Source organism: Bos taurus, chromosome 11 (assembly GCF_002263795.3).
Source record: "Bos taurus isolate L1 Dominette 01449 registration number 42190680 breed Hereford chromosome 11, ARS-UCD2.0, whole genome shotgun sequence".
Classification (NCBI taxonomy): domain Eukaryota; kingdom Metazoa; phylum Chordata; class Mammalia; order Artiodactyla; family Bovidae; genus Bos; species Bos taurus.
Window position 1 is genome coordinate 22,504,907 of NC_037338.1, and position 14,227 is coordinate 22,519,133.

Consider the following 14,227-nt stretch of genomic DNA (forward strand, 5'->3'; position numbering starts at 1 on the left):
CATGAAGATAGCTATAATCAAAAAGACAGATAGTACTAAGTGTTATGGAGAAAGAACAAGAATTGGAACTCTCTTACACTGCTGGTGGGAATGTAAAAGGGCATAGAAGCTTTGGAAAAGTCTGGATGTTCCTCAAAAGTTTAAAAGTACAGTTATTATATGATCCAGCAATTCTATTTTGAGGTGGAACTCAAGAGACTGAAAAACCTATGTCCACACAGAGACTTGTACATGAATGTTCATTGCAGAATAATTAACAATAGCTAAAAGTTGGAAACAACTTAAATGTGTGTCAGCTGATGACTGGATAAACAAAATGTGATACAGCCACACAATGGAATATTATTCAGCAATTAAAAGGATCAGAATTCTGATTCATGCTACTAACAGGTAGCATAAGAGACCACCCTAAAACATACTGCTTTGGTATACTGACTATTTTGAGCTTGTCATTGGCTTTTAGTCCTTAAGGCGCATCAGACTCTTTGAGACCCCATGGACTGTATGTAGCCCACCAGGTTCCTCCGTCCATGGGGTTGCCCAGGCAAGGATACTAGAGTGGGTTGCTATTTCTTTCTCCAGGGGATCTTCTCAACCAGGGATTGAACCCATGTTTCCTGCATTGGCAGGTGGGTTCTTTACCGCTGAAGCATCAGGGAAGCCCATTTTGAGCTGAGAGCACCTAAAAATAGCCAATAGAGGGAGACACTTCTCTGAAACCCTATATGCCTAAAGATAGACGCTTCATCAACCGGGGAAACTGACTCATCACCAGAAAGGAGACTAGAAGTGGACAGCACTTATCTCCCGTCTTTTTTCCTAAGGGCCCATTCATTTTTTTCTAATAATTATGTACTCTCCCTTAGAAGCTTAAATCCCCCTTCCTATTTCCCTGGGAAGATAGTATTTAAGATTGCATTTAAGCCACCTCGGAGAATGTCTCATTTCTCGCTGGGTATCTCGCATATACATATGTTAATAAAATTGTTTATTTTTCTCTTGCTAATCTGTCTTTTATTACATGGTCTCCGCCAAGAACTCTAAATGGTAGAGGGGAAATTATTTTTCCTCCCCTACACTTTGACATGGATAAAGCTCGTAAACATTATGCTAAGTGAAAGAAACCAGACGCAAAAGTTCAGACATTGTATGATTCTATTTATGTGAAAGTGGAATAGGCAAATCCATAGAGACAGAAAGTAGATTGGTGGTTGCCTCAGGGCTGAGGGTTGGGGAATAAATGGCAGGTGACTGCTAATGAGCATGGGATTTCATTTGGGGGTAATGAAAAAATTCTAAAGTAGATTACAGCCATGGTGGCACACTTCTGAGAATATATTAAAGCCCTCTGAATTGCATGTTAAATCGGTGAATTCTCTGGTATATGAATTGTATTTCAGTAAACTTGTTATTACAAAACATGGCAACAACAGAAAACAAGCTTCAGGATAAAATCATGGTCAAGAAAAGACAGTTTCTTAGGGTAAGAAAAGGCTTACTGAGAATGTTTGGGGTGAATTTTCAGTTAGAAGTTTCACATTTTGTGAGTCTGCCAAACAGGGAGCTAGGGTGCTGCATGGCCATGGGACAGTGAAGAGAATTTGCATCAAAGCTGTGTTCTCACTGTGTCTGCCAGCTTGGTCACCCTTCAATCCATCCCTCTCCTCAGGCAGAATGCTCGCTGCCTCCTCCAGGGTCAAGGGCTATTGATGTCATGCTTTGACAGCATTTCTGGTGGATGTTACCTCGGGCCTGACTTCTTTGGCTGGTTTCTTTCCCTCTAAATATAAAGTCTTCAGAAAAAATCAGAAACAGCATTTCCGTCATAGCATTCATTTAAAAGGAAAGGAAAAAAACTCAATCAAGGATTATGCCTGCTGCCCTTGCAAAGCCAACAGCTCTCTTCACATCACCTAGGGCTTTATCCAGTGCTCTTGTTGGCACTGATTTTGCTCTACCAACAAGGAAAGATATGCTTGCTATGGGTTACCTTTGTATCACTTGGCTTAAATTCCTTGCCCATTTTAAGATTTCAACCCCCCTCCCCCATCAACAGTTGACTTTGTGAGTTGCTTAGTGATTTGGAATTAGGGAAAGAAAAGGGCAGTCAGAGAAGACCCACACATAACTTCTCAACATTTTCTGTAAGTGACACAGATCAATTCTCCCTCCAATTAACATTCCAAATAGGATAAGAATAGACTGCTTTTCATATTATTTCTAATAACATTTTTACATCCTTTTCAGATTATTGGTGAGAAACTCTTTGCCCTGACTTCACTTGAGGGTTTGTTTAAGTTTCCATTCTAAGCTAGTCACAGAAGAGGGACTAGATCATGACTTAAATTTATTGTTTCCTTTGTTGAACTGTCTAAGGCAATGGCACCCCACTCCAGTACTCTTGCCTGGAAAATCCCATGGACAGAGGAGCCTGGTAGGATGCAGTTCATGGGGTCGTGAAGAGTTGGACATGACTGAGCGACTTCACTTTCACTTTTCACTTTCCTGCATTGGAGAAGGAAATGGCAGCCTACTCCAATGTTCTTGCCTGGAGAATCCCAGGGACGGGAGCCTGGTGGGCTGCTGTCTATGGGGTCGCACAGAGTCGGGCATGACTGAAATGACTTAGCAGCAGCAGCAGGGCACCAAACTTGGAGTCAGATTACCCTGGATTTTTATCTTGACTCTGCCACTTTCTAGTTGAGATCTGTGGACCAGTTCTGGCATCTTTCTAGACATTTGTATTATCATCTATCAAATGGGGATAAGGAAACTCACTTCACAGTGACTGTAATATTTAGTGTTCTGATGATCACATAAATGGTGTCATCATTCATCAATGGTGGATAATAAAACTTCACAGGTGGCTGCAATGATCAAATAATATAATGCATGCAAAATCATTTTGCGAAGGACTATAACATGTTAGGAAGAGTTATGATTAACTGAAATGGAGTGGTTTACTTTATAGTTCTTAACTTTCTCCTTCAACCAGTCACCCAAAGGGGCAGTTGGCAGATGGTAGAGGTGGGTGTCAGAAAATTCTCAATGGAGGGTTTCTCTGGCAGCTCAGTGGTAAATAATCTGCATATATGCATAAAAATGTGCATACTAAGTTGCTTCAGTCATGTCCAACTCTTTATGACCCTATGGAATGTAGCCTGCCAGGCTCCTCTGTTCATGGGATTCTCCGGGCAAGAAAAGTAGAGTGGGTTGCCATGTCCTCCTCCAGGAGATCTTCCCTAACCAGTGGTTGAACCTGGGTCTTAGGCATTGCAGGCAGACTCTTTACCACTGAGCTACCTGGAAAGCCATATATGAATGTGTATGTGTCTAAATAACTGATTCATTTTGCTATACACCTGAAATAAACACAACTTTGTAAAGCAACTATAGTTCAATAAAAAGAAAAGAAGGAACTGGTTAGCTCCCCAGTCCTAACAGGTATCCCCTCACCAGGGTAGCTAGATACACAAAGGGGGCCATAGTTATACTTTTCCTGGAGCTCCTGCTATGAAGCAGAGCCTGGCAAACCCGGATGGGTGCTATTCTTTTATTTAAATAGACTCCAAAGAAGAGAGGTGCTAAAGTAGCTAAACCAAAGTAATTCTCCAGGAGGCCTTGTCATCCCTGCACTGATCTCTTTGCATTATCAAGTGGTGATTGAAATCATTGCTTCAAGCAGAGCAAGGGGCAGGAATAGCTAAAATCCTGCTGTTCTCAGGGGATTCCAGGGCAGTTTCACAGAGCACTGGAGCAGGGGCTTTTCCAGCAGAACCTTGCTCTATTCTATTTTCCTCTGTTTGCTTTTGCATCTGAATGGCAACCAACTCATTTGTTCAGATGCAAAATAGGAACAAATGTGATTCTTTTTTGATCTCTCTCTTTTTAGCAATCTATTGTTAGCTTCAGGCCTACCTTCCAGTCCCTAGAAGACATGCTGGTTGACCATTTAAAAGAGAGACTGCAGGGATCCTAAAATTGTCGTTTCAATAAATAATAAGCTGGGAATTCTATAATCCAAACTCCTTCCCCCAAAAGCTTCTATCCTATGATGATAGGCTAATGTGGAAATCTGGATGTATTAAAAATGTCCATAATTTTGTGATGTATAAAATTTATACTTTCGCACTGTTTTATTCCCCTGCAGCTAGTACACCTCAGCCTTAAGAAGGATAAAGTAATAAGGATCCTGAGTTTGTTACCTCCATGTGCACTGGAGACATTGAGACAATTTTCAATTTAGTGAAAAACAAAGTGGTTAAAGCATTGGGAACCATGTTGAAATACACCAAAATGGATCTTAGTCTAGTGTTTTGTTTTGTTTTTTGTTTTGTTTGTTTGTTTAACACTATTGACATTGTGCAAGTTCCATCAGAGAGACTTTTAACAAAATGATGGAAGATTCTTACCAACTTTAAACTGATTCCTTAACTTGTTAGGACTGTTTGTAATCTGAGATCTTGACTGAATTCCTTAACAGGAATGAAAAATGTCAACTTCTCTTGAAAAAGTTGTTTTAACAAATTCCTCAAAGTTGAGGATAATGTTAAGAGTATTTGGGGCATCAAATATCTTTCCCACAAACTGAACATATAAACATTTTAGTTCAGTTTTAGAAACTTCTGTTAAGTCCTCAATTTGCCACTGCCCTTTATAAGAATTTGAAATTAGATGAAATTGGCAGCTGTTGAATTTCAAAGGCACAGTTGGTTTCCCAACCTTCTCCAAAGCTCTCTTCATCTTGAATTTTTCAGCATTCCTGGGTTTGTCATTAGACTCTTTCCAGAGATTATTTATACCTTTGGTCCTTCCTCCTTTGTCAAGATTCTTTGCTCAAATTGAAGAGTTTCCCTGGAAAGCAGTGGAAAGATCTCACTCTTAGAACATCACAGGAAAGCAGCTAGAATATGCTGAAAGCACCCTAATTGAAAGAAAGTATAAAAGTGAAAGTTGCTCATTCGTGTCTGACTCTCTGTGATCCCATGGACAATACAGTCCATGGAAACCTCCAGGCCAGAATACTGGAGTGGGTAGCCGGATTTTCCCAACCCAGGGATCGAACCCAGGTTTCCCACATTGCAGGCGGATTCTTTACCAGCTGGGCCACAAGGGAAGCCCAAGAATACTGGAATGGGTGGCCTATCCCTTCTCCAGCGGATCTTCCTGACCCAGGAATTGAACTGGGGTCTTCTGCATTACAGGTGGATTCTTTACCAACTGAGCTATCAGGGAATCCCTATTCGAAGGACGCCAGCTTTAAAAAACAGAATGCCAAGAAATAAAGCTGAGTTTTCCTAAGGTCTCTAATTCATATCCTCTCTCTCTTTTCCTTCCTCCTCTCCTTTTCTCCAAAGTCATAGAAGATGGAATGGCAGATCAATCTCTGCATGCATTTGTATAAAATATTCTAAAAGACAGGATACCAGCAATTTCCTTGAATATAACTAAAATAAATCAATAATTAATGAACTGATGCTAATTTTTATATATCGCACTTCTATTCCATCACTAATGTTTTATTGATATTTTACATTAGATTAAGCAATCAATCCTTATGTCTTCACACTATTGTGGGGATTCAGAATGAGCCGCCCCACTGCTGCATGAGGATTATTTTGAGCTACAAGCAATCAAGACCCTGTGGATTCAAGAGAAACTACTGCCCTTACATTAACTACCTAGAAGAATTTAATTTGGGGATTTTCCCCAGAAAAAGTTATTCACAGAGATTAATTTTATGTAGGTGACCCTGTCTGTATGGCAGGGTCAGCATCTAACTATCAACATCTGTTCTTCTGCTTTCAGTCCTGTGAATGATCCTCTTGACCTTGGAAGCCCTAGGCTCCTATCCCATTCCTTAGCTCAGGATGACATACAGACCTTGTTTTACCTTTCTGTCTCTGACCCTCGCATGTAGATCGGATCTCTAGTCCTCATGCATGTTGGGTCCCCGTATATATGAAGTTCAGTTCAGCTCAGTCGTTCAGTCGTGTCCGACTCTTTGTGACCCCATGAACTGCAGCATATGAGGTGTCCCTGTCTTTTCTCCTGTCAATCTGCCTCACATCAACTTCATTCTTAGACCAGCTGGAAGAACCTAGAAGGCAGAAGAAATTTTTCTTTCTCCCTATCTACCCTATAAATATGTTTGGATTTTAGTTTTGTGTATCACAATGGAGGCCTATGGTTTATAAAAAACTTACCCAGTGGGTATAAGGCTGGAAAGAGGCCGTGTTCAGGTTTCTTTATCCTGAAGGTGTCATGAAGAAGGCTCTCCAGGAAGTCTATCAACTATTCCAATGTTAATTTATATCTGCAAATAACAGAACTATTAAGGCTAATCATGTCCCTGTAAGCATGACCATGGCTCTGAGTGGTTCCACTATACTGGTGGGATAAAACAGCCTCCTAAAATGTTGTCTTAAGAAAGGGACTCAGGTTGCAAAATTCTTACTGTCATTTACTAGTGAAACTATGGTTACTTACTCTAAGGGTGCTCTGTAAAGCGGTTATAAAAAATGGTATTTATCTCATTTGATTGCTGCAAACAAATCTTGACAACATGTATAAGATGCTTAACATGGAGACTGGTGTATATGAAGTGCTAAATGAATATTAGCTATGTCTACTATGACCCGGAGCAATATTGTGCTAAGAACTGGGACTTCTGGGACTGAATTGCCTGTAACTCATGCAAATGAATTAATCTATGCTTTAGTTTCCTCATCAGTAATAATGGAATAATTACAACTATATCATGAGGTTGTTCAGGGGACTCTCAGGGAAAACAGAACAGGGCGTGGCACAGAGAGAGCACTCAATCAGTGGTGGTTATCATAATTATTGTTACAGAGTCCAAAGAAGAAAGGGACTAGGAACTAAAGTATTTCAGTAAGTGTAATTTACTGATATTAAGATGGAGGTTTGTAGAAATCAGTAGTACAGATTTTTAAATTAAATCTTCAGTGAATATATTTCCTTTCCCTGATAATACGGGTGAAACTTGATTCTGAACAGACTTCTGACCTTGCTCGCATCAAACACCTTAAATTGACAGAATGAGCAAGTTGGTATGTCATAGGCTCTTTTTCACTTTTTCACTAATTTAAATAATATAAACTGCTTTCAGATCATTTGTGTGTTATTTGTCTTAAAGTGTTTTTCCCACTTGTTAACATCATGCTTATTCATTTTGGGAATTGGACAAATGTAGAAATGAAGGAAAAGAAAAATCACCCAAAAGCCTGCCACTAGAGATTACCATCTGACTTTTTAAAATGTTTGCTTTTAGCTTTTAAAATACACAACTGCATAATTTGGACCATATTTTGTGTATATGTCTGTGTGGGTGTGTATAAATAAAATTTGGTGTCATGATTTTTTGTTTCATGTTATATTTTGGACATTTCCCATGGAGAAGGAAATGGCAACCCACTCCAGTGTTCTTGCCTGGAGAATCCCAGGGACGGGGGAGCCTGGTGGGCTGCCATCTATGGGGTCGCACAGAGTTGGACACAACTGAAGCGACTTAGCAGCAGCAGCAGCAGCCCAACATAAAAAAACATAAAAACTCTCCTTTAAAATGGCACAAGATGTTCCATGAAATGTCTTCACAATAATGTAATTAACTATATCTTTACAGTTATATCTGATAATGGATTATAATAATAATGGATTGTGGGGCATTCATTTTGTTTTTTTTTCCTCTACTGAATCTAAATAGACTGATCTACATTTTAGAGGAGGGAATAACTAAAACAAGCCAAAAATACTATGAACTTTTGGCATTTTTCTATGGATGAGCTCCATAGGATTGGGTCTCTTAGAGCTGAATATTTATTTTCCCTACATTCCTCTTTATATGCTTGAGCCGTATCCTGGACTCCTAATATAGACGGTAACCTTCTTCTTCTAGTTATTCCTACTGGTCTTTATTGAAGTTCTTGTCTGAATTCTGTCCTATGGAAAATTTATACATCCCTTTTTAAAAGGAGAAATTCTCTCCTTTGTTATTCCTAATCATTTAGCTAGTTGTGATGAAAAGTTTTTAAGAATCATCTGCCAATGTTTTTTCCTAAAAGGCCATTCTGGCTACCTTGCTAAGCTTCCACTGTTTCTGTAACAAATAATTCCTTGAGCTAAATTATTCACAAACACCAGTGATTAATCACCCATTCCCAAATTTGTCATCAAAACAGTAGTGTTCATTTTCCACTCGAATTCAGCCCTTGCCTTCCCAAATGCTCTAGTTTCCAGTCTTGAACAAGTTCCTCAAACCTTGGTCATAGAAATCTCCTGGTTCATATTATTATACAGATGAGCAAACTGAGATTCACTGAAATTAGCCAACACCTCAAAGCTGGTAGAGGCCAGAATCAGGATTAAAATTAGTCTCCAGACTCCACTGTCTGAGCTTCCCTGGTGGCTCAGATGATAAAAAAAAATCTGCCTGCAATGCAGGAGACCCAGGTTCCATCTCTGGGCTAGGAAGATACCCGGGAGAAGGAAATGGCAACCCACCCCAGTATTCTTGTCTTGAGAATCCTATGGACAGAGGAGCCTGTTGAGCTACAGTTCATGGAGTCACAGAGTCAGACATGACTAAGCAACTAACACACACACACACACCAGACTCTAAATCCAAATATGGTACTCCTTTCTTCTACAGTTACCCTAGTGTTTTCTTCTTGGGTACCGCTGAAATCTTGATCACCACTCTTCAAAGAAAACCTTTCCTTTCCCATCGCTTCTTAATGAAGTAAAAACTGATGCTGATAACAGAAGGAAATGCATGATATTCTTTATTAACTCACTGCTTTTCTATCATTGTCCATTCTACTGGTGGATGCTTTACAAATTAAACGGCTCAGATGATGAAAATACAGACTTCCTTTAGTGAGGATGACTGAACAGAGTCATGACCTGGTGAGTCTCTGACGTGAAAAGAATCTACAATATCCACAGAAACACTAAAGAAAGAATAAACAAAAACTAACCCAGAGTCTTATTTGTATCCCACGTCTTCTGGGCACTATGTTTAGCAGTTATCTGCCTTTGCATTTTTTCTTTCCTTCCCTTCCTTCTTCAGTCAGAGCCAGGGTATATTCCTATCAACCACTAGACAAGGAACCTGATGATCTATTTGTACTGAGGTAAGAATGGTTGATAATTCTATTTCATTCCATCGAAAATATACTTCTAATTTTAAAGAGACCCTTATTTGCTGAATTCAAAGGGAGTAATTATGAAAGAAAACAGCTTTGCAGCCACGTGGCAATTCTATAATTGCTCCGACTAATGTACTTCTGTGTGGTGAAATATCTCCTGAGTGTCTAATCACAAACAGGTAAACATTAAAACTGATATAAATGTTGAATCAAAAGTTCTTACCAGCAAAATATCAAGGGCTTCAATAGGCCCCCTGCTTTCTGCTGAGGCTTTCCACTGAGCAGGACACAATAATTCCCTGACTGTGGACTCACATGGAACTTTCCAGGGCAGAACTTATTTGGATGTTTAAATCTTTTCTAGGTATTCTATTTAGTTGAAACCTACCCTAAACAGTTGCATTTGGAGCTCATATTCCTAACAGAAGGAACCCAAGGCACTTTATAGGTAATCACCACAGAGAAAATCAGCAAGAAGACAATAAAGCTTCTTATTGATAACAGCAATTTAAAGCTTAAAATAAAAATTAACCAAAACTGGAATAGAGTTTACTGGCTTTGAACTGAAAATGTGTTTTGCTTTTTAATTTTTTTTCCTTTTATGTTTCTTGTTTGTAATGGAATTTTTCCCTGGTTAGACTTTATAGAACCAGAGCAGGTTTACAGAATGCAAATAATGACATTGTTTAACAATATTGAATCACTAGACCAAACACTCTGCGAAAGTACTTGGTGAGCAATTCTGGGATTAATTACAAGGATCCTGATGAGCTGCATTTAAGGTGCACAGTGATTTTAGGGCAAAATTTGTTAAGTCGGCTTGGCAAAATTTTTGATTTTGTTATGGATTGCATGAAGTTCACAGTTAGTGTTCAAAAAGCAAATCCTTGCCATTATATCAGCTTTCGATGCAGACATAATCTTCTTATAAGGAAAGGTTATTGTTTTTAGGATTTATGCTATTTTATAAATTCTCTAGAAAGGCTGTACTTTTGTTCAGCAAATTTATAGGTAGAGGAGACATAAGAGACCTAGATTTGCATTTGCAACTCAGATTTATAGCTTTTGGCTATAAATATAAAAGTACATTTATAGAAACATATAAAGATATGCTTATATTTATATCATATATGTATGTTTATATATGTTTAAGCAGCATAACCTTGGTCACATCACTTTCTCTCAATTTCAAACTCATTGACTGCAAAATTAAGTTGACAAGAAAAGTATATGAAATAATGTACCTGAAAAAAATTTTTGCACTTTGAGCACTTTCAAATGTAGGGTACTAACTTAATCTTCTCATTTTGCAACTTAGGTCACTTAATTATAATAATTTTATATTATTGCCTTTTCGGTTTCCCTCTAAAATATGTATAGAATATGTATAGTATATTAATATTCATTTTTGGAAAACAGGAGTTTTCTGTGTGAACAGAAAAACAATAATATCTGACAACTTTCCATGGATCTCATTTCAGAGTGATATTTTATGTTTATATAACTAAAACTTAGAATTTATAGCCACATATATTGTTGAGCCAGAACATGAAATAGTACTTTATTAAATGTTTATTAAGATACTGTCCTACTTGATTTTAACACTTATATTGACTTTAATCATGTAGAATTGGATTTAACTGCTATTAATCATAATATGCTGCTGCTGCTGCTGCTGCTAAGTTGCTTCAGTCGTGTCTGACTCTGTGTGACCCCATAGATGGCAGCCCACCAGGCTCCCCTGTCTCTGGGATTCTCCAGGCAAGAACACTGGAGTGGGTTGCCATTTCCTTCTCCAATGCAGGAAAGTGAAACGTGAAAGTGAAGTCGCTCAGTCATGTTCTACTCTTAGCGACCCCACGGACTGCAGCCTACCAGGCTCCTCTGTCCATGGGATTTTCCAGGCAAGAGTACTGGAGTGGGGTGCCATCGCCTTCTCTGAATCATAATATAGTGCCTGGCATATAGCATATTGTGGTCAGTTGTGTCCACCTCTTTGCAACCCCACAGACTGTAGCCTGCTAGGCTTCTCTGGTCATGGAATTTTCCAGGCGAGAATACTGGAGTGTGTTGCCATTTCCTACTCCAGGGAATTTTTCTGACTCAGGGATTGAATCTTGCATCTCCTGCATCTGGCAGACAGGTTCTTTACCACTGTGCCACCTGAAACCTGTTAATCATAATATATGGTTCTTTAATAATATAAAGTGATAAAAGAAATAAGAGTGCATCTCAAAGATAGGACTATGTACCTGAATAAATTCTACTAATTCACTAGAAGTAAAAATTATTCATTTTATCTATCTACCTATCTATTTTTACTATTTAAGCCAGAAAACCCTTAAAGGTTATCTATGGACTCTCCCTTCTCTGTCAACTTCCTGTCCTCATATAACATTCTTAAGTCCTGAATAATAAGTTATCTTTGAGTTTCTGGAGTCTTCAAAATTCTCTTTATAGTTCTAAGTAAAGGTCTTTCATGAAGTCAGACTTCCTGATACAGATATTAAAAGATTAGTGAGACTGATGTTGGAATTGAAGAGAATCCGTAGAAACACAATTCTGGCTTTTCAGAGCCCCAATAATGTAAAACCTTTTGGCAAAACCATATACACTCAGCAGCCCTGTCGCCAAGGGCCAGGATAGCCCCAGGTACCCCAGGAATGCCATGCATTCCCCATGGCAATGAACATAGTGCCAGAACATGCTGTTTGCTTAAGAGACATTTATAATTGACATAGCTTTTCTTACTGTGCATATTTGTACTTGAGTTTGTGCTGATCCATCAAGGTCTGTTAGATTTCTCAGTAAAATCAGCCCACATATTTTTTAGATGAAAGGATAGGCTTCTTAGCATATATTTGGCTGTGAGAGTGAGCAAAATGAGAATCACGCATATGATTCAACCTCATAACTTGCACTTTCCTAGGAAGGGCCAAGTGAACTTATCAGGCACATGTCAGATCCCCACAGCACGTTGTTTTGTCCAGCCATTCCAGAAACCTTTATCCGGTATCTAACCATGTGTCAGGCCCATGTTAGGTGACAGGGGTAAAAAAGTAGAATATGAATTCACTGCTGAGAGGAGTGATAGGCACGTAAACCGAAGACTGCCTACCTCCCTAAATGCTAAATATATGTGTGGGCTCCATGCCACGAGAGCTCAGAGGGTGGGCAACTTTACAAACGGCTGGGATGATTGGCCCAGGTCTTGAAGAAAGAGTAGAGTTTTGCAAGGCAGAAATGCAATGAAAGGTCAAAGATAAAAACAAACAAAAAAAATAAATGATGCAAATAACAGAAATGAAAAGGCACACCATGTTTAAGAAGGGTGAGGTGCTGTCTGTCCTGTTTCCCAGGCATATTAAGTGAAGGGAAGTTGATGAGCAATGAATCAAGGAAAGGAGATTGGGATCAGGAGAAATACTGTCATGTGGGCACCACTTGGTAATAAAGACCCATGGGCTGGGCTGCCATGATCAATTTTGACCTTTAGAAAAAAAAAAAAATCTAACTCTGGGATAAAGCTTGTATTGCAGAAGAACAGAAAAAGTGGAGAAGGCCAGGGAGGCCACCAAGGGGAAAGTGCTTTCCCCTGGACTGCCAGATCCTAAAGTTCCTGATGGAATATACAGCCAGGGACCCCTCCAGCAGCATGTTTCCAGAAAGTATTTGGTTCCCAGTTTTCAGTCTAGCTCTGTCAGAGCTGAAGAAACAGAGAGAAATTGCTTTAATTTCTCTTCTTGCAACTCCACCTTCCTGAAAACTTCTCTAGGGATTAGAGAAAACAAATTGAAATTCCATGAAATAGTCTCTCTGAGCTCCTACTTGTGCCTGCAATGATCAATTTCATATAGCAAGATGGAGGCAGTAAAATGCAAATTCTGCTGAACAAAACATCATCAAGTTGAGAAACTGACCTGGTTTTCATGAACAGAAAAATTTAATTATCCACCATCAATTCAGGCTTTAGCACATATTTCATTTTTATCAACTATGAGTGGTTTTGGCACACTTTATGACAAAATGATATCTAGATGTGTACTTTAAATTTTTAAATGAAAGCATCAAAAACTGAAGTCTCAGGTTAATTAATTATATAGAAAATTGCTATCACATTACATTACCTTATATAGTATTGGCAGGAGGATTGGTGAGAGAATACAACCAAAACGATGTAATGAAATGGAAATTTACAAGTTGGCGTGTGGAAAATGGTAAAAAGAATATCATTCTCCTGATACAGTGAGAGGTCACTGAAAAAAGTGATTCTTAGACAATTTAGTAGGCAGTGTGTGTGTGTGTGTGGAGAGTGAAAGAGAGAGAGGAAAAAAAGAGAACGAAGTGTCTTGAGGTCTATGATGAGAAATAGTAATTTACTATCAGAGGAAATGAGATGTAAAAAGATTGAAAGTATGAATAAAATGACATCTGTTCCTCACAGTTCTTTGTGTTAGGCAGATAGGAACGGTGAGGGGATGAAAGCAAAGGAGATAACAAGGGTTCGGCTGCGACAGTTGGTATCATGACTGAGGGCCAGGCCTGATTCATCAGAGTGGGATGAAACAGACTGGGAAGAGGAAGAGACTAGAACACAATCTGCCCACTGAACTAGGGTTGGAGGCTGGGAGTAAGGGTGGCTGAACAAAGCCACCAAAGGTAGAGGAGGTTCATTCCAAAGCGGCAAAACACAGCACCCAGAAAGTATGGAGATCTATGACAACTGGAAGCCAGGTACACCACTGAGTCAGATGGGCAAGGAGCTGAGTGTTGAGGACTTGAAAATAGAGCAACATCAAGAGTTCAAAGGGGACTTCCCTGGTGGTCATGTGCTGGTTTGATCCCTGCTCCTTCTAGAGCCCATGAGACACAATGGCTGACTAAAGCCTGAATGCCCTAGAGCCTGCGCTCCTCAACAGGAGAAACCACACAATGGGAAGCCCGTGTACCGTCACTGAAGAGTAGCCCCCACTTGCCACAACCAGGGAAAGCTGCATGCAGCAACAAAGACCCAGTGCAGCCAATAAATAAATAAAAACTGGAAGAAAAAGAGTTCA

The 14,227-nt window shown here is 39.3% G+C and overlaps 1 protein-coding gene and 1 long non-coding RNA gene across 16 annotated transcripts in view; one reads left to right on the forward strand and one right to left on the reverse strand.

Annotated features, from left to right (window-relative positions):
- The window catches only part of SLC8A1 (solute carrier family 8 member A1), a 447,525-nt gene that overhangs the window by 97,492 nt on the left and 335,806 nt on the right, over nt 1-14,227 (reverse strand).
- The window catches only part of LOC112448760 (uncharacterized), a 40,065-nt gene that overhangs the window by 724 nt on the left and 25,114 nt on the right, over nt 1-14,227 (forward strand). The window lies entirely within an intron of this gene.